This window comes from Peromyscus californicus, unplaced genomic scaffold, assembly GCF_007827085.1.
Source record: "Peromyscus californicus insignis strain IS unplaced genomic scaffold, ASM782708v3 Scaffold_6__1_contigs__length_162567912, whole genome shotgun sequence".
NCBI classification, from domain to species: Eukaryota; Metazoa; Chordata; class Mammalia; order Rodentia; family Cricetidae; genus Peromyscus; species Peromyscus californicus.
The window spans coordinates 23,959,101-23,978,136 of NW_026294584.1; the positions used below are offsets into that span (position 1 = coordinate 23,959,101).

At 37.9% G+C, this 19,036-nt stretch overlaps 1 protein-coding gene and 1 pseudogene across 2 annotated transcripts in view; both read left to right on the forward strand.

Moving 5' to 3' along the window:
- LOC128098590 (60S ribosomal protein L30-like) overlaps positions 1 to 3,429 on the forward strand; it is a 151,550-nt pseudogene extending 148,121 nt beyond the window's left edge.
- The window catches only part of Nxph1 (neurexophilin 1), a 291,250-nt gene that overhangs the window by 183,894 nt on the left and 88,320 nt on the right, over positions 1 to 19,036 (forward strand). The gene's annotated exons all lie outside the window — the stretch shown is intronic.

Here is a 19,036-nt window from a genome sequence, read left to right on the forward strand (position 1 = left end):
AGACCTATGCAGGCCCTTTGCATGTTGCCTTAGTCTGTGAATTAATAATAATTTGATCCTGATGATTTAGAGAGCCTTATTTTCTTAGTGTCCTCCACCCACTCTGGCTCTTACTCTTTCCCCTTTCTCTTCCCCAGGGTTCCCCAAGACCAGGGGGAGGGGTTTGACATCCCATTTAGGTTTGAACGTTCTGAGGTCTCTCACTCTGCATGGTGTTTGTTTGTGGGTCTCTGTGTTTGTTCTCAACTGCAACAGGAGAAAGCTTCTCTGATGATTGTTGGGCAAGGCAGTGAGTGATATATAAGTTTAGCAGAATGTCATTAGGACTCATTATTTTTTGCTATGGAACCCATACCCAACAGTGCTTGGAAAACCAGAGACTAGATAGCCCAGGTAAAACCAGATACTACTGTTCTAGAAAAAAAAAATCAATAAAATGACTCCTATGGAATGACTTTTTATCAGATAACATATATATATATATATATAGTACATATATGTATGTATATATATCTTATCATGTGTCTTGCCAAAGTAGAATGTAAAATATACTTAAAACACAGTAATCAATGGGACTTGAAAAGTTATAGAAGTCATAAATTATCTATGAGAAAAGAGTAAACAGCTGCTTTGAGACCATTTATGACTAACTACCAAAGGGATGATGAGGCAGGAACATTAAGAACTGTGATTTCCAAGGAAGATGATGACTGGAAACACCACAGTGCTCTGGAGAAACTTCCTAAAGAAAGGTTTGTGCAGAGTTGGGCAGGCTGGACTTGGAGGTGAGGATGTCCTGAGATCAGAAAGAGTAGAATCAGACAGGCGAGGAAGCAAGGCATGCCCTGGTAGCAGCTTCTCTGGAATAGTTAGAAATAAAACCAAGCAGTGGGTCAGGGCCACTTTGTGGGAGTCTTAAGTGCAAAATCAAGGGACCTGGGTTTTATGATGTAAGGATGATTGTGGTAGAGACTGGTAGGGAGAATGTGAGGGCAGGGGGATTTTAGGAGAGGAATTAAAACTTGAGGGGAGCTGAAATAAGAATCCATGTTGTATATAAGGGTCAAAGTGAGGAGGAATGATCAGTACAAACGGGAGAGTAGTTATAACTGGTCAGATTCCCACAAGCTATAAGGGAAAGAGGAACGTGATAAACAACCTTTAAAGAAACAGGCAAATTGAAATTGTCAGACATTCTCCAGGAACGAGTAATGTCATGACAAAGAGGAGGGAGAGAAAAGACAGCGCAGTTAAGAAACAAAATGATTAGATATCACAGCAAATTGTAAGATGTGAGTGCATCACAGTTTCAAAAACTAGCTAGGGAGCCATTTTGTGGACCAGTGAGAATATGTGAGTGGCGGCTGGATTTCAGATTCTATTAGCAAAGTTTTATTTTTATTATTTTTAGCTATGATAACCTCTGGGGGGAATGAAAGAAAATTATTTTTCTTTTTTTCTTTATTAAGAATTTTTTTTATTAATTTTACATACCAACTTCAGATCCCCTTCTTTTCCCTCCTTCCCCTCCCTGCCAGCCAACCTGCTCACTCTACCCCCCATTCCCTCTCTTGAAAGAGTAAGGCCTCCCATGAGGAGTCAGCAAAGCCTGGTACATTCCAAATTCTTTGTCTTAAGGATGTTTGCCAGTAAGTATCATATCTACCCCATTATTTCAAATTGTTTTGCAAAGTGTGTGTGTGTGTGTGTGTGTGTGTGTGTGTGTGTGTGTGTGTGCGCGCGCGCGCGCGCACTTGTTTGTATATAAATGAAAAGGGACAGAAAGAGACAGGGGTCCTATAAGATCTTTTGTGATACATTCCAATGACTTAAGGAATGTTCTATAAGCCTCACAACTCAGAGTTTGAACCATCTCTCAGTATTGCCACACTAGGGACCAGGTCTATAACACATGGACCCTTGGAAGATGTCTGAGTTCCAAACCATAGCACTATGTTGATATGTATATGAATAATCATAACTGTAGTCATCTTTATGTCACTTTCTCTACTTATAGCCTCATGAGGATACACAAAACCGTAATTTGACATAATGTTAAAGATTACTGAATATAGTCTGTATAGATAGATGTTCAGCAGAGCATTGTGCTATTCTTCCAATTTCTCTCTATGTTGAAGACTTTTATCATAACAACTGAGCTAGAGGGAATGGGGAGAAATAGGTCAGGCATTGGAGCCTAAAGCAGAAGCAGAGTGAGCGGGAAAGAAGCAGCAGCTGTTGCTGGGATAATTGGCAGCACTGGGTGAGTTGTTAAAGCATCAGAAGAGTTTCTTAAGTAGGAGTCTTGACGTTGGGGCCTTGCAGAATGGATGTGGACATATTCTGAGCAGAGACAGGAAAGTCTTTTGGGAAAGAAGCTTGGGGAAAAGTACTTTCCATTTCAGAAGTGTTTAGCTGTAGTGCAGAGATTCCCAGCAGAGTACTCTGGAAGAAGCCTCTCAAGGGATATAGGCTAGCAACACCGCTCTGGTGGGCAGCCACAGAGACGGACAGCTGAATTCCTACAATTAGATGAGTAATATGGGAAATTAGTACACAAAAGGGAAACTGAGAATGACCTTTAAGAACGCCTCTAAGTGATGAGAAGAAAGATTTGATGCCAGCAAAACAGATGAGCAGACCAAATCAGAAGGACAATGCAGGAGTCATATCATGTAAAGAAATGGAGGGAACACACGGGGTACGGCAGGCAGACTGGTAACATTTTGAAGCTGAGTGGAGATCATCAAAGTAAAAAGACAGACAAGTGCAGCATAGAGCATAGACAAAAGGCCTTGGAGATTACTTAAGAGGTTATTTTTAACTTGAGCTAGAGGTTTGCTCAAAAAGGCTGTCATGGTGACCTACAGAGGAGGCACAGGACCTCACCAAGAAGAGGGAATGCTGAGTTGAGGAGGAGGTCTGACATCGGTTCAAGTCATGGCTTCTGTGTCATAAAAAGCCACCCTGGGATTCAATTATTTTTGTTTTAATACAAATTCAGGCTTAGCTTTTTCTCACTCCTTGGCCACCTTGACAGCTACTCTTGGTTGGCGGCTGCCCCACACCTAAGGCAGGGAAATAGTGGCTCCCCCAAAAAAGGAAAAAGTCTCTGGAGTGGATCGACTTGAGGCTCCAACTTGTTAGGGAAAGTGGAAAGTACATGTTGTGATCAGACAGGGCAAAGTGAAATTGGTCATCCTCACCAACAACTGTCCAGCTTTGAGGAAATCTGAAATAGAAAACTTTGCCATGTTGGCTAAAACTGGTGTCCGTCTCTACAGTGGCAATAATATTGAATTGGTCATAGCAGGCAGAAATTTCTACAGAGTACACACACTGGCTATCATTTACTCAGGTGATTCTGATATTACCAGAAGGATGCCGGAACAGACTGGTGAAAAGCAAACCAGGAAAGTTTTTCTTTAATAAAACTTCGACAGCGCTCCTTTAAAAAATTTACACTTAACGAAGTGATATCTACCATTCTCCCAACATGTATTCCACTGATTTTTATGCTATTCAAAACAATATATGTAGACAAGACTGGACTGATCGCAGCTATATATCATTTCCTGCCTCTGTGTCACCATACAGGGTGGAATGTTTGTGCACACCATTGTTTTGACCACTGACACCACATGTAGAGATAGAAATATTTTTTTTTCTGCTCTGGAATCTCACTGATTTATAATTAGGTTATCAGGATGCCAGTATACAGAAGCATACAATATTTTGAAAGAATTTCCCTTTGCTGAGGAGCAAAATAATGCTCTAGTTTTTATTTCCAATTTCCATTAAAAAACAAAAAAAAAATGGAGAAACTGCCTTAACAAGTTGCTCTTCATTTGTGGGGGAGACCAATTCCAACCTCATATCTTTACTCCATGATAAACTTCCCTGTACCTTATTAGGTCTGAATATGCAGAAAAATGTACAGTCAGTATTATTCTGTTTAAGTCACTAGCCTAGGATGGCAAATGATTCCCTGGCCAACTCCTGGCAGAGCTGTTAGTGGCTGAAAGAAATGTGTGGAACGGTCTTAAGAAGACTGAAGTGCATGATTACAGATCTGAAGAGGGAGGTGTTCCATTCGAAATCCACCTATTCCTCTTCACTCTGTGGTTCCCAGTTTCTCAGAACATTTGCCAGAGGCTTGAGTACAAACTGGATCCTCACCAAGTTGCTTAACAAAGCCTTCGGATCTCTGTTATCACAAAACAGACAAAAAGCCTCAAATCCTCTTTGTGATTCAGGCATCATCTGTTAGTCTAGAACAATGTCAATCTGAAGGTTTTGGAAAGGCTTTTGTGAAAGTGCATTTGTAGATTAACCCACAGCATTCCTTTAAGTAAATGACATAATGGGGGTTTAGAACAATGAGTCAGAGGCTTGGCCTCTGATCCCAAGGTGACTGGTTTTCTCTGTGACCTTCAATTAGTTACATAATCATCTTTTGGTCTGCAAATCAGTTATCTAATCTGTGATAGATGAACTTTGCTTTCCTCTTGGTTCATTTAGGGCTATAGAAAATTCAAGGTGCTACTAGTTCTCACGTTTGAGGTGACTCATTCTTCTTTGAATCTCTGCTAGAGGACATCTTTCCCTTTGAGCATGTAGACTTCAGTAGCAAGGAGAGGTTATATTAAATGATGAGGAAAGCTGGTCCTACAAAGAGGCAAGGAAAGTCCTGGCATCCTCACTGGATTTCTCAGGATTTGATGCCATACTGCTGATGCAGTTAATGGGCTGTGCATCTTTGGGTATTTGTCTCTACTGGGAGTAATTAAAATTTATTAAAATCATGGACATTATTTAATGGGTTTACTAGTTTTCTTTTCATGTATTTGAATGTTTTTCCTTATATATGTATGTATGTGCACCGTGTGCATTACTGGTGCCTACAGAGGCCAGAAGAGAGCATTAGATACCCTGAAATTGAAGTGACAGATGGTTGTGAGCCTCCATGTGGGTGTTCAGAACCAAACTTGGGCCCTCTCTAAGATTAGCAAATGCTGTAAACTGGTGAGCTATCTCTCTAGCCCAGATACTAATTTCTGTAACATTTGTCTTTTTAATTTAATTTTTTTACTACAGAAAGTCATCTAATTGTAATGAAAGCAACAAAAAAAATGAACTAAAAAGACAAATGGACATTAATTTTGGTGTTTTACCAGCATATAATCATTGTTAACAGCTGATTCCCCGGCACCTCCCCATACTTCGGCATCTCATGGTATCACCCTCTCTCCAGGCCTTGCTTTTGGCTGAGGTAATGTGCCAGGCTGCTGCTTAGGTTTCATGACTTTACCAAACTCAAGTTTCCACTCTTTTCCTTTAAGTAGCTTGTTAAAGGCACTAATAGAGATAGGCTTCACTAGCACATGTTCCCAGTTCTTGGTGCTAATATATACAAGTTTGAAGCTTTAGTTCACATGAAACCAAAGTATTCTTTAACCAACTTGCAAAATCCTATGCAAAATAGTTCCTAGTAGTTTCTTCCATTACTCTTTCTGGCAAGATCTGTTTAGATTTTATGTTTTAATAAGAACAACCTAGAAATTATCTAGATGTAATATTTTATTCATTATTATGTCTAAACCTTATTTACATTTTCTTATTTGCAAGACTTTTTCCCCATCATACTGTGTAACATGAATCTTAAAAGGTCTTATTACTAAAAAGAAAACCCAGAGCCAGATATTGGGGTGAAAGTTGAAGAGAAACAAGTCACAGCCAACATCACCTCGCCAACTCCTCAGCTGATCTTGTTTGCTCAGACTGAAAGCTTCTGAGTCCTCACCTGGAAGGGATATCAGCTGAACTGCTTAAAAAGCCTCTAGTTCCTGGTCCTCACACCTTATATACCTTTCTGCTTCCTACCATCACATCCTGGGATTAAAGGCCTGTGTCCTTCCCAAGCAAAGACATGAGATCTCAAGTCCTGGCATTAAAGGTATGTGCTACCACTGCCTGGTTCTGTTTCCAGTGTGGCCTTGAACTCACACAGAGATCCAAAAGGTTCTCTGCCTCCTGAGTGATAGGATTAAGGGTGTGTGCCACCACTGTCTGGCCTCTATGTCTAATCTAGTGGTTGGCTCTGTTCTCTGATCCCCAGATAAGTTTATTAGGGCACACAATATATTGGGGTATGCAATATATCACCATGATACCATGGCTACTAAACTTCTACTTCTACTTCATACAGCCATTTCCAAATTATCTGTCCTGACCTCTTCTCTCAAATGGGCAAAGTGACTCTGTGTCCATCTTATTTATATACTGTGAGTACCTTTGACTTTGTAATTCTGCCTCTTTTTTTCTGTTTGCCTGGTATACCAAGGCAGTGATCTCAAGATTCTTTGAGTTCTTGACACACAGAAGATTAATGGTGTGTGTGTGTGTGTGTGTGTGTGTGTGTGTGTGTGTGTGTGTGTGTGGTGTGTGTGTGTGTGTGTGTGTGTGTGTGTGTGTGTGTGTGTGTGTACCAGTGAATATGAAAGGATGCATATAATTTCATATGCCCTAGGTAACTCAATTATTTAGGTAACTGGGATGCATGTGATCTTGAACAATATTCACACGGTAAATGAGGAATGGTAAAGAATCATTAGTTAAGTCAGAAACAAAAATTACACACACACACACACACACACACACACACACACACACACACACAAGTGAGTCTACATAGGAGGAGAAAATGGATTCAAGGGGACATTTGTAATGAATTAAACCTCAATTCTGTAGCATACATTCTTTAGCTAGTATCTCATGTAAAACAGACAAGACTTCCAGGCTTTCCATGCTCCATGTTGCCATGGCAGCAGCACCATCACTCTTGGCTCTTTGAGTCATAGGATTTCAGGGGAGAATGGCCTGACACTATTAGGCAGATTGCCAAGGGGCTGGGAGAGGTTACCGAAGCATTTTATTACTGACACTGAAGAAATGATTATAGATCTGGAAGCAGGAGACCTACCATACCGTGGCAATGAGATTCATTGGTTTCCAGAGAGTTGCGTTTTGACTTTTAAAGGAGATTTTTAAAAATGATAGTCAAATGCACTTCAATGGATTAAAAAGAATAACCATTTTAAAAAGCAGAAGGTAGACGCTGCTACAGAGTGTATTCAAATCCATGCTTCTTAGCAACCAGACCAGATTTCACCTATGAAAGAAGGCTAGAGTTACAATAAAAAAAGCCTTTATGGTTCTCTAGAGAATATAAAGGCATATTAGAGAAAAGGAACCACTTTGAGGTCTGTGGATGAAAGGCACTGCATGGGCATAAAGTACTTTTGCAAAAGCGAAGGACAAGGAAGAAACAGCGTCTAGACTGGTGAGCTTATCTCGGGTACATATGAGAATAATTGCCAGAGTCCAAATGAGAGATCATGACAACCCGAGGATCATTAGGGTGTTCAGAAGTTGGTCTTATTTTTAAACATAGCAGCTACAGTTTCTTTCCTGAATCAAAGCCAAGGAAATGTAAAGCAAAGTATGTGATGGCTTCTTAACTTGCTAATATTTCTGCAAAGGGCTTTCACAGTAAGAGGAGATGAAAAGTACAAATAAAAATATCACTAATGTGACTCTGTTTGATGTTAACTATCTGCAGACAAAATTTCAGCTCCAATATTGGTTCTTAGTAATCTAACCAGGTGGGGAGCATTGGAACATTTGTGTACAGTTCCTTGATAATATAAGAAGAGATATAAAAACCTAAATCCCACAACAAATCCTTCCTTTAAAAAAGGACCATCAAGGGAAAAAATACAATTTCTGTTGATAGTATTAAAAAATAAGTAGTTAAGCTAGCACATCCATTTCCTGTAATTGAATGAGATCTTTTGTATATGTACAAAGAAATGGGCCAGGAAATGATTCTATTCATATATCAAAAACCAACACATAGATTCCATCAAGATAATTTTGAGTGGTATGCAAAAGCCTGATGTACTCGAAAGAATAGAAATGCAAATGAATGTGTTCTGGATAAATGAAGAACCAAAATTCAGAACTAGAGTGTGTACTTTCAGCAGATGTTTGAGCATGGTCTGAGCAGACAGTGGGCCAGTTGTTATCTGCTGAGGTTATTTTATGAAGGCTGCATTTTCCCTTGGAGCCAGACCCCATATGGGGCTAGGATACAAGAGCCACATCCATCTTACTATCATTAGACTAATGAGATTGGTCAAGGCCACATGCATTCTAATTTGTGGCAGAAATTTAAGATAAATCCAGTAAACTGTCATAATAGCTTTGTGCCTTCTTTCTTGTCTTGGGGAACAAGTGAAAGAAATGAGGAATAAATTAAAAAGTCCATGAGGTTCTGTTTTAGAAGCATTGGTGCAAAATGACTTTAAAATTGTTTAGTCACCTTGCTGTCACTATTTTTTGATCACAGAATTAATTTTAAGCCTATATTTGCAAAATTCCAGTGCATGGACACAAACATTATGCAGGACTTAATGTTTCTTGAAGATTCCTTTTATCCATAAAAGTTTGAAATATTTCAAGAGTTTTGAAAATAATGGTGCATAGACATTGAACATAGGCTATCTCAGCTCTAGAAAGTTTATTTCTAACTGAGACCAACTTTTAGAAATTTAGCCAATTTATATTTACTAAGAAAGTTGACTTAGTATGAACCATAATAAATATTTCCTCATAGGAACCTTATAATGACCAATGTGCTATTAGGGGAAATATAATTTGTTTTAAAATCTTAGAGTAGGGTTTCATAGCTAGTTAAAAATAGTGCAAACTCATTTTGAGTTTGGTGCGTTAAAATGATATTACAAGCTGCTATGTGGATAATTCTCCAGAATTACTGAAATTGTTCTTTATATTGGTAGGCAGGAACTACAAAGTATTATCTATAAAGTGGAGGCTACTTGGTGAAAAATGTTCAAATGGCTGTCCAAAAGCTGGAGTTATGAGAGTGTATAGGGCAACACCCAGTAACAAATGGGAAGAACCATCTGCTGTATATTACAAATGAGTCAATTTAAAGCCTTATGTGAGACTCTCCAAACACAGTCGTAGCTACGCTGACAAAGTGAACTACAGAGGCCAGAAATTATCTGCAGCATTTATCAGCCTAGACAGTCACTGTAGATAATTTAGATTCTACAACCCTTTGCTTCTGCGGAATTAGATATCTTGCCCTGGATATCTTACATTATGGCTGTAAATTTATATATCCCTTCATTAGATTGTTTACTGTGGTAGAGAAAACCAGATGGGTAGGTTAGTGAATATTTCTCTCCCCTGCCTTTTACCCAAGGGTTTAGAAAAAAATACATTATTAACTTTTCTAGTATAACTTATGTTGTAAGGCTGACTGATTGTTGTTCAGTAGCATCACACTGACATAATATTATAATAATAAATTCAATCTCAGGTGACGTTATGCACCTGGGTCTTGTGCTCATCAAGATATGTTAAAGAATGGATTTCCTTATGTGCTTATACATTTGGAAAGCATTTTTTGCAAATGCCATCAAACTGCCTGTATTTGTGCTTTCACTGTCTTTTCGCACATCTCTTTCTTTTTTCCCCCTAAGGGGACACTTTGCATCTGCAATAACATCTTGTCTTGGTCACAAAACCCACCAGTAAGTATTTTGAGAATAATGAGGATTTATAAAACAGTTTAATTTTCTAGTTAACTTTTCTTCTAGTACTGGGTTGAATTTAACTTAACACATAATTTTAGGAAAAAATATTGTAAAAAATCATTCTGTATGTGAGATGTCTGTGTCTTATTTACTATTCTATTTCTGTGAAGAGACATCATGACCAAGGCAACTCTTATAAGAGAAAGTATTTAACTAGGTCTTGCTTATAATTTTAGAGGGTTAGTATATCATTGTGGTCGGGAGCAGGGTGGCATGCAGCCTGTCGTGCTGAGAGAGAGAGAGAGAGAGAGAGAGAGAGAGAGAGAGAGAGAGAGAGACAGAGAGAGACAGAGAGAGACAGAGAGAGACAGAGAGAGAGAGGAGACTGGGCCTGGCATGGGCTTGTGAAACCTCAATGGACACCCCAATGACACACCTCTTCCAATTAGGCCACAGCTATTCCAACAAGGCCACACCTCATAATCCTTCCCAAACAGTTCATCATCTGGGAACTAAGCAATTAAGTACATGAGCCTGTGGTGGCTGGGGGGAAGCAGATTCTCATTTAAACCACCACAAAGTGTGCTTTATAAATTCTCATTATTGTCAAAATGCTTACTGATAGATTTTGTGTACTAGATCCAGTACTGGATATTATTCCAGATGTAAAATATTCCTTGAAAAAAGACAAGAAATATGTGCAAGAAGCAATGAAAGCATGCACAGGCAACTCTGCATGGCTTTTGTAAAAATATTTTCCAAGTATATAAATACATAATAAAATCCATTTTATTGAACATTCTTGGTAGACTTTCATTTTACAGGGAAATTTTGTCTATTTTAATTAATACTTTGTTTATTTTTCTCATTTTTATTAGTTCTTTGAGAATGTTGTAGTATGCATTTTTACCATATTGCCCCATCCCTGACTCTTCCCACATACATTCCTTCTTTCATACTCACTCAACTTTCTGTCCTCGTTTTTAGTTTTTTAAAAACCCATCAGGCCGGGCGGTGGTGGCGCACGCCTTTAATCCCAGCACTCGGGAGGCAGAGCCAGGCGGATCTCTGTGAGTTCGAGGCCAGCCTGGGCTACCAAGTGAGTCCCAGGAAAGGCGCAAAGCTACACAGAGAAACCCTGTCTCGAAAAACCAAAAAAAAAAAAAAAAACCCATCAAGTACAATTAGCACTGACCATACACTTGTGGACGTTTAGCTTTCCACTGGATCACAGTCAACCCACCAGTGGCCATGACCTTAAAGAAAACTGATTCTTTCCCCAAACAGTCAACTGCTGAGAACTCAAGCGATCTAAAGTGAATAACTCACAGTTTGCCATGGGGTATTTTCTCTCACTATTTTATATGGTAAAATCTCAAGCGCTCCATTTTTTACTTCTATGTCCGAGGCACCTGTTCTACTCTTCTCTCATGTGCCTATGTATAATCCTGCACCATCCTGTGATTTCTCTACTAGTTACACTTTGACTATTTGTGCTGTTGGATGTAAGTGGCACCCTTGTCACGTTAGCTCCTGCCTTTGATTTTTCTTTTCTCTGTCTAGTCTCCCCTATTTCCTAAGGGGGCATATGGCGCAGTGCCTGAAGCATGGAATCTCTGATTTCAGTTCACCCATGGTAATTGAGTCACTTCTACTCTAGAAAGTGTCCTTCTCAAGAGGTGACAGTAGTGTCAAGATTTCTTCCTGTAAGTCACACACCGTCACTTTGGCTCATCTCTACTCTTATACGAAAGACTTCCATGGCATAGAGTTGGAATCATAAATTAGACCTTCCAACTCTCCTAGAAGTTTTCTAGTTTGTTAGAAATTTCCTCATATATCCTTCTGGGATTTTTTGTTTCTTTTTGAGCCACGGTTTACTTAGATGAAGACTGTGACAAAGAAGGACAAATGGAAAGGAAGTGTCATCATCATATTCCAGGGCAGACACTTTTTCATTCTTCTGTTTATATTATATATCACTATTGCTGTAGATGTCCGTGTCGAGAATTCTTTTTCAAACTGTAGTGAATGCATGTGTCCAGTATGTCAAAGACAGTTATTAGAATTTTAAAGAATGCTTAGCGTGTAGCTATGTACTTTTATACACAGCCAAACAGCTGACATAAAATCATTAATAATGATGAAGTCCAAATGACCATACTGTTTTAAAATAAAGATACCAGTAAACAAAGCTTTCTAACAGAACAAGATATTCCTGTTGATATTCAGACAGTAAACTTCCATTCTTAAAATTGCAGCACTGTCAAAGTTCATACACATTGTGTCCCAGTGTTCCATGATAAGCTCCTAGCAGACAGCACGTTAGCTTCAGCAAGTTCTAGTGATGTGCTAAAATTCACTTGCGTGCTTGAACTTTAAAAAGATATTGCAAACTATTCATTTGGTTATTTAGTAGCTTTCATTCATTTGTAAAAAGAATTTGCCAACCAACTTCACATAAGAGCAGAAAAAAGGATAGATGTTTCCTGATACACAGTTGATGAAGCTGATCCTTGTGTGAGTTGACAGAGATGCACATACATGATAATATACTTCCATTTAACTTACTTTTCATATAAATCAAATCTTGAGGTTTGCTTAAGAAAGCATTTTATTGCTTATATTAAATTTAAGTACTTTTCTAATTTTCATGGGAAGTGTTTGGCCAATTTTAAAAATGAGTAAACAAATCTTTACTTCAAAGCACTTCTAATTATGGATTTATCTTCATACTGGGATCCTCTGCTTCATCACATGGAAAATCTAATGGTCTAAAGTTGGGTCTGATGCTATGTTTAAATCCACCTCATGGGACCTTCAGTTTCTTTTCTCATATGCTAGATGAGGATGAAATTGGTTTTGTTTTGTTTTGTGGCTATTGCAGCCCCATGATCCGGAAATATCCGCATTAAATTATAAGGTCATAGGAATAAAATCCTTTGGAGTGAACTCTTTCTTGCACAGTTCCTTGCATTATAGAGATTTTCCAGAGCATTTCTTTAAAAAAAAAAAAAAAAACAACAGCCTCACTTTGTTGTGTGCTTGCTTGAAGATGGAAATCATGCAGAAAACAACAGCACTTGTATCAGTGTGCTGACTTAACAGGAAAGCATGCGGACACAAAGACTTCTTCTCTGGACTCAATCTCTGATCAGTTCACTAGTTCTAAGTATGGAGAACTCTAGAATTAACAAGTTCAACTCTTTTACTGGGCGATTTTGAAGTACTACATGACCAACAATTCCTGTGTAAGTTTGTACTAAGGGTAGAAATGACTTTTTTTTTCTCCTCACAATTGTCACATTACTAGAAATACGAACAGTTTTTGAGGCTATAATTACAATCTGGAGAATTACTTTTTTAACCATTCTTTCCAAAGCAGGCTAGAGGTCTTATCTATCTGAAACAGTCAAGCAAAAGGCAGATTCTCAAGTGTTAGCTTCAACTGCTGAATAAGAGTTGGAAATAGGAAAAAAAATGCTGTGTCACTGAGGTAGAGGTGAACTCAGAGCCAGAGTCTTCGGTGTGCATTTCTTCAGAGGCTATGGGAATGACAGCAATCAGCAGGCTCCAGGCACAACTCCTTACAAACTAGTACATATGAGTCTTTATAACTTTTTGGCCTAAAATCTCACATCACATCAATTTCATTCAACTTGGTTGGACAGCTATTGAACTCAAAAACACTTCAGAGTTTCTTTTAAGTGAGCCTTTCTCTCCCTCCACCACTCTCTCATATTTTAAATACATTTAGTAGCTTTAGTAAGATTCCCATTAAATTCCCTAAAATTTGAGATTGTTAAGAGATTTTCTCCATTAGTGAGACAACTGTTAAAATTTAAAGGTAATTCCATGGTCAATTAAAAATTAAAAAGAAAGATCATGTAGATGAAGCAGCATCACCAGATTACCTGTCAGAAGATTAAACAGTGACTGGGGTAATACTAGGACAAAACCTGTCTGAAACATTTAAAAACAAAATGTAAAATAATCAACATCAGAATCTTTGATTTGTGGGAGCATTTGGTAAATTTTTTATCTGTGGGAAGATTGCTTCTGCCAAATTTAGAATATATACGCTTAAAGAAATTTGGTCATTTACTCCAGTGAACTTGTAAGATTTTAAAATGTATGTTAATTTCAGTTCCTCCTTGAAAGAAAGAGAAATCCAGGGGACACAATGCTTAAAAGCATTACAATTTGCTATACCCACTGAAGGTCACTTTCTCTGTCCAAGGGTAAAAGCCTTTCTTCCTTTTATTTTTTAACTGAAGTTGGACTGCAGCCTGAGTAGAACTTCTCTCTCCTTAAAAGATATCGTTTTCTGCCTAATTGTGCCCAGCTTCATTTCCACTCTGAAAAGGATTGTGTTTGAGTTCACAGACTCAGGAGACTATTCCACTCAATAGCCAAACTCTGGCAACAGCCCTCCGGGATTTTTGAGTGAATGTAAGTGAAAGCGCTGTGTGTTTGCCTCTATATTCCTTTTAAACAAAAGTTTAACTCAGGACACTTTGGGAATATTTAAAGAAATTTATCTGGAGAACTGTCTTCTAGATAAGATCCGAAAAAATATGTTTGGCCCATAAAAGTGCTCATCAGTCAGCAGAATTTCCATAGTGCCTCTGATGTTTGCAAGTCACCTTCTTCCCACATTAGTAGGGATGGAATCTACAGCCATCTGCCTGCAGAAGATAATGATATTCCTTTAAAATTTTCCATGAGAACTTAACAACAAAGGCCTGGAAAGGGAAAGGGCAAGTCAAGGATAGCAAATTGATTTCAATTCCAATGGAATGCCAATTCTAATCAATTAGTAAATGTGTGTGAAGTGTGAGCCAAGGGAGATGATGAGACTGCATCTGGGTTCAGTGAGAAAGCATGCTGTGGTTGACTGCTGATGTCTGCCACGGGTGTAGGAAAGCAAGGGATGGCATATGTTACCCATGGATTATGCTTCTACTGAAGATGCTCAGCACAGATTTCTACAGTTCTACCATTATCATGGTCTTTCTCACTTTCTGATGTATATTATTCATCTTCGATTTTAGGCTGCTAAGGCTTAACTAGAGTGAGTTCATCAGCATTTAGGGCCATTGGATCACTTTAATTACTGAGATGTTAAAATATGAGCAATGATCAAAGGCTTCCTAATAGGCCAGCTTTGATAACTGGGCTGTAAGATTTCAGCACTAGTATAGTGGTTTGATTTTTATGAAAACAACCTACTTCATGTTGCAGTTCTTATTAACATCCTTTCTCTCCCCATGCCACTGACCACAGATGGGGGCCAGGTTTAGCATATAAACCATGAATGTGTTTGGTTTTTGTCTCTTGTTCAGCTCTATTCTTTGAAGCCATGCTGCTTACATTTCCTTTTCCTGATTGTGCTTGCTACTGCTGACTCTGATTTTTTGTCTAGTTAGGGAGACTTGTCTCTCTCTGATTAACCCCCTCTTAACACAGATGTATCTGCAGCTGCTTTTGACCTACATGCTGTGTTTAGAGTTTGTTCAGGTTTAGAAATAACCTTTGGGCTTGAAATACCCTGATCTTCGTTAGTTGGCAGCACAAGCTCACAACATCACACAAGCTGTTGAGCCTCATCAAGTTTACTGCCAATGGAGGCATGGGTATTTATCAAGCTGGGTAATGTACTAGTGGTAATTCTGATGATACAGTAACAACACATCTAAGGCATTTATTTAAAAGTGCATAGGATTTAAAATTCCCAGTCCAAGCTATCAGATTAAGTAAGACAGTCCTTCAAAAGCAAAAGTCAGCTGCAGAAAATTAGGGAATTTGATATAAAAATGGATATGATGCAGGTGGCCATGACTTTATAAAGAAAAACTCCAACTTGTAGCAACTCTCAGTGGAGATCCTAAAGAGGACAATGATGATCTACTGAAGCAGATGGTCCAAACAATCACAGGCTAGGAAAACAAAGCAGCCAGTCTGGGAAAAGAGCCAACATCTACGATGGACTAATAAAAACGAACAAACACCTCGGCAACCATGTCCAAGAGCTAGGATTCCAAATTGGCATTGGCAAACTCATTGTCTTAGGCAGATTAGGAGAAAAGAAAAAAAGTACAGGGATCACCAGTCTGTAGATGCATCAGTTCATTATGACCTGGTGGTCGATGTAGAGATAGAGGATAGCAGCTATAGTGCATCCTCTCTTCAATGTTCTAATTAAGCAAGGCATTATGAAATATATCATATGAAGAGGTTGTAATATGCAGGGGAGCATTTAATAAAGAATGGGGATGAATGTGTTTCTTATCTTGGACTCTATTGTATCATATTTTTCATAAATACTTGTGTTTTTGCAAGGTAACAAATACATGTGCTCTTAGAAGGTGAAGAGAAGAAAGACACTTAAAACTTTTTTTTGTCTAATGACTAATTGATATAATTATTACCTTGAGAAGTCTGACCATCCAAACATCATGCTATCAAATTTCAGACCTGACTATAACTGTTTTAATTTGGGAAAAAAACATAGTCTGATATCTTACCTATGTAGGTAACTGGAGAAATGAGAATTCCCTGGTGGTTTACACCTCTATGTAGTCAAATAGGTTTTCACACTCTGATTCAGACATTGTCTATCAGAAAACATAAATATCACATTATATAAACATTGGTGAACTCTCCTGTGGAAGATTGTACCAATACACATTGCTATCTGCATTGCAAAAATAAAAAAGCCATTAATACTTATTGTGTTTTGCATAGCAAATATAGCAGCTAAAATGATATATATTTTTTAAGTTTATACTTTCTGAGTTATTAATGAGGTTGAAACTATTTAAAATATACTATTGGTTATTCACATAGATTATGCAAATTGCTTGACCATGTCCTTGGACCACTTCTGTCCTATTATTTATGTTTTTCCTATTGCTTTAAGAAACTGCTGTGAAGATTTTAACTCAATGTGTATTACAAATTCTTGTTCCCAATCTCTACCCTTTTAGTTTTTGATTGTGTCATGTTTTGCTTCATAGAAATGATTACTTTTTATTTTATGTCATTGTAAACTTTTCCTTTAAGGTGTTGGAGTTCAATGATTGATTTAGAAAGATCTTCTTCAAGTTTACAGAGAAATCTGCATTTCAGATGCTTCTAAATTTTTTAAAACATGCTTCACTATTTATTTTCAGAATTTAAACTGATTTTCTAATACATGAAACAGAAGTCTATATATAACTCTGTTCTCACTAGTAGAACATTTAGACTTTTATTGGTGTTTCTGTGTTTTTGTGATTCTAAGGATTACACTAAGGGCCTTCTACATGCTGACTAAGTGCTCTATCATTGAAATACATCTCCACCCTACTCACACCACTTTTGACAAGTCCATTTTTTTTTATCATTCATCTTTAGATTACATTTATCAGGCATTAAATATATGCAGTTATAAAATTATTTTGCTTTCTTCCATTGATCTCTTTACTTAATTTTTTGCCTTACATTTATATATTGTGTTGGTCATTAATGACCACTATTTGTTGATTTAATAAATTACAATTTCAATTATTAATGAAATATTTAAGTAACTGTAACCTTATGATATTTTTACCATATAATAAAGTACTCACTTGCTAATTTTTTAATGATTATCTTATGTTTCTTAGTCTTTTAGATAATATTTAGAATTACCTGAAAAAGCTCTATTAAAAGGCAATTTAGATTAGGCCGAGATTCAGCATTTTGATTCTCCACAGTCTGTTATGTGAGAAAGCTTTTTCCATGTCTTAGAAAATATCTTCACACAAGGTTTGTCATAGTCTTCACGCTGACCTTTAACCTGTTTCATTTCACATATTCCTAAGTATTTTATAATTTTAGTTATTTTATAAGAAATCTCCTTTTTAATTATTTTTAAATTTTAAGTTATTTAATTACTAATATTTGCTTATCAAAATAATATGTAAATAGGGTTTTAACATCAAATGAAACAAAAGCTTCATCCTTGGATCTAAACACTGATGAGTTACTGCCAGTTTGTATGGGTCTCTTGGCACATATACCACGAATCTGGGCATTTTCCCCCCAGAGAACAAATTTTAAACATTTACTAGCATACCGCAAGAACCACAGGACCATACGCCAGTTCCCTAACCCACCGGAGACAGTGTGCGACGTTTCCAGCAGTCTCCTGTTTATGCACACGTGTCTCTAAATACCATGACTTGCTGTACCCTTCCTTCGCTCCCATTTCTTTCTTTTACATTTAGCCATCGCCTGTGGTGTTTGCCTCCTACGTTGACCGATGAATGCTTTGTTCTCTTATATCAGCCCCTTGCTTCCCACTCCTCCCCCATTACAGCTGCTTCTTACTTCTAGTTAATTCATTTTTCAGGTGCATTATTATGATTATGTCAGTGCATGAGCTCGACTAACAGAGCTTTGTAATTTTGTTCTCACTTGCATATGTCCTTTCCTCCTTAGTTGAATTGTTTCATTTTTCTCTGCTTGTTCTTCCGTGAATATATTATCCCTTACCTTCACAAAATAATTTTTGCATCAAAAACATCCAGCAGTTCTTCACTGAGGCAAGGTCGGTGTGTTTCACACATGGGTCTTACAAACTTACATGGTATTAATTTATTTTCCCAACAGTGTGGACCTTTCCTTTGTTTTTCATTCTGTCCTGGATACCTAGGCTGAGAACCCTCTCAGGAAAGATTCTCCTTTCTTGCAGGTAATTCTGAAGGCCTTATCCTCAGTAGCAGATTCCAGTGTTTGCAGCTGCACCCTTCCTCTGTTGGAGGAAGGAGAGCCAGTCCTGGCACAGTGCTTGTTTTTGACTGATGGTCTTTTAATTAATTGTACCCATGAATGTCTGCCCTTTGAATTTGCTGACTCTGAGCTTGGGGCTGCTCTGAAGCTCCTTTGGGAGGAAAGGTTCTCACCTTGGCAAGAGCTTTTTCACTCAGGCCTACTTTGGGCTGAAGTTTTTTTTTTCTGTTGTCTCCCTCAGTTTGCTTCCATTCTCGTGTCTCTTCTGTAAGTTCTGTGTTCCAGCATCCTTTCTTCCTGATGACTGGACTTATTTTGGTTTTAGGATTGTACACATGTTTTTTTGATATACTGGGGTTTGGAGAAGAACCATTTTATTCAACCTGATGTCTTGTGTTGGTCTCGTATGATATCTAAATTTTAGAAATAATATAAAAATTGCAGCAGAGTTTAAGAGAAATAGTCTTCTTCAGGGAAGAGCACATCAATTGACTATCCAATGCCAAATGGTCAGCCCAGAAAACATACATACAATGAGCATTATGAAGTCTGAACAGGTGGTAGTTAGGGATATATGTATGTGTACATGCTATTTATTACATGTAACAGCAAGTAAGGAAGAAATAGACCACGAATTTGAGAGAGAACAAGAA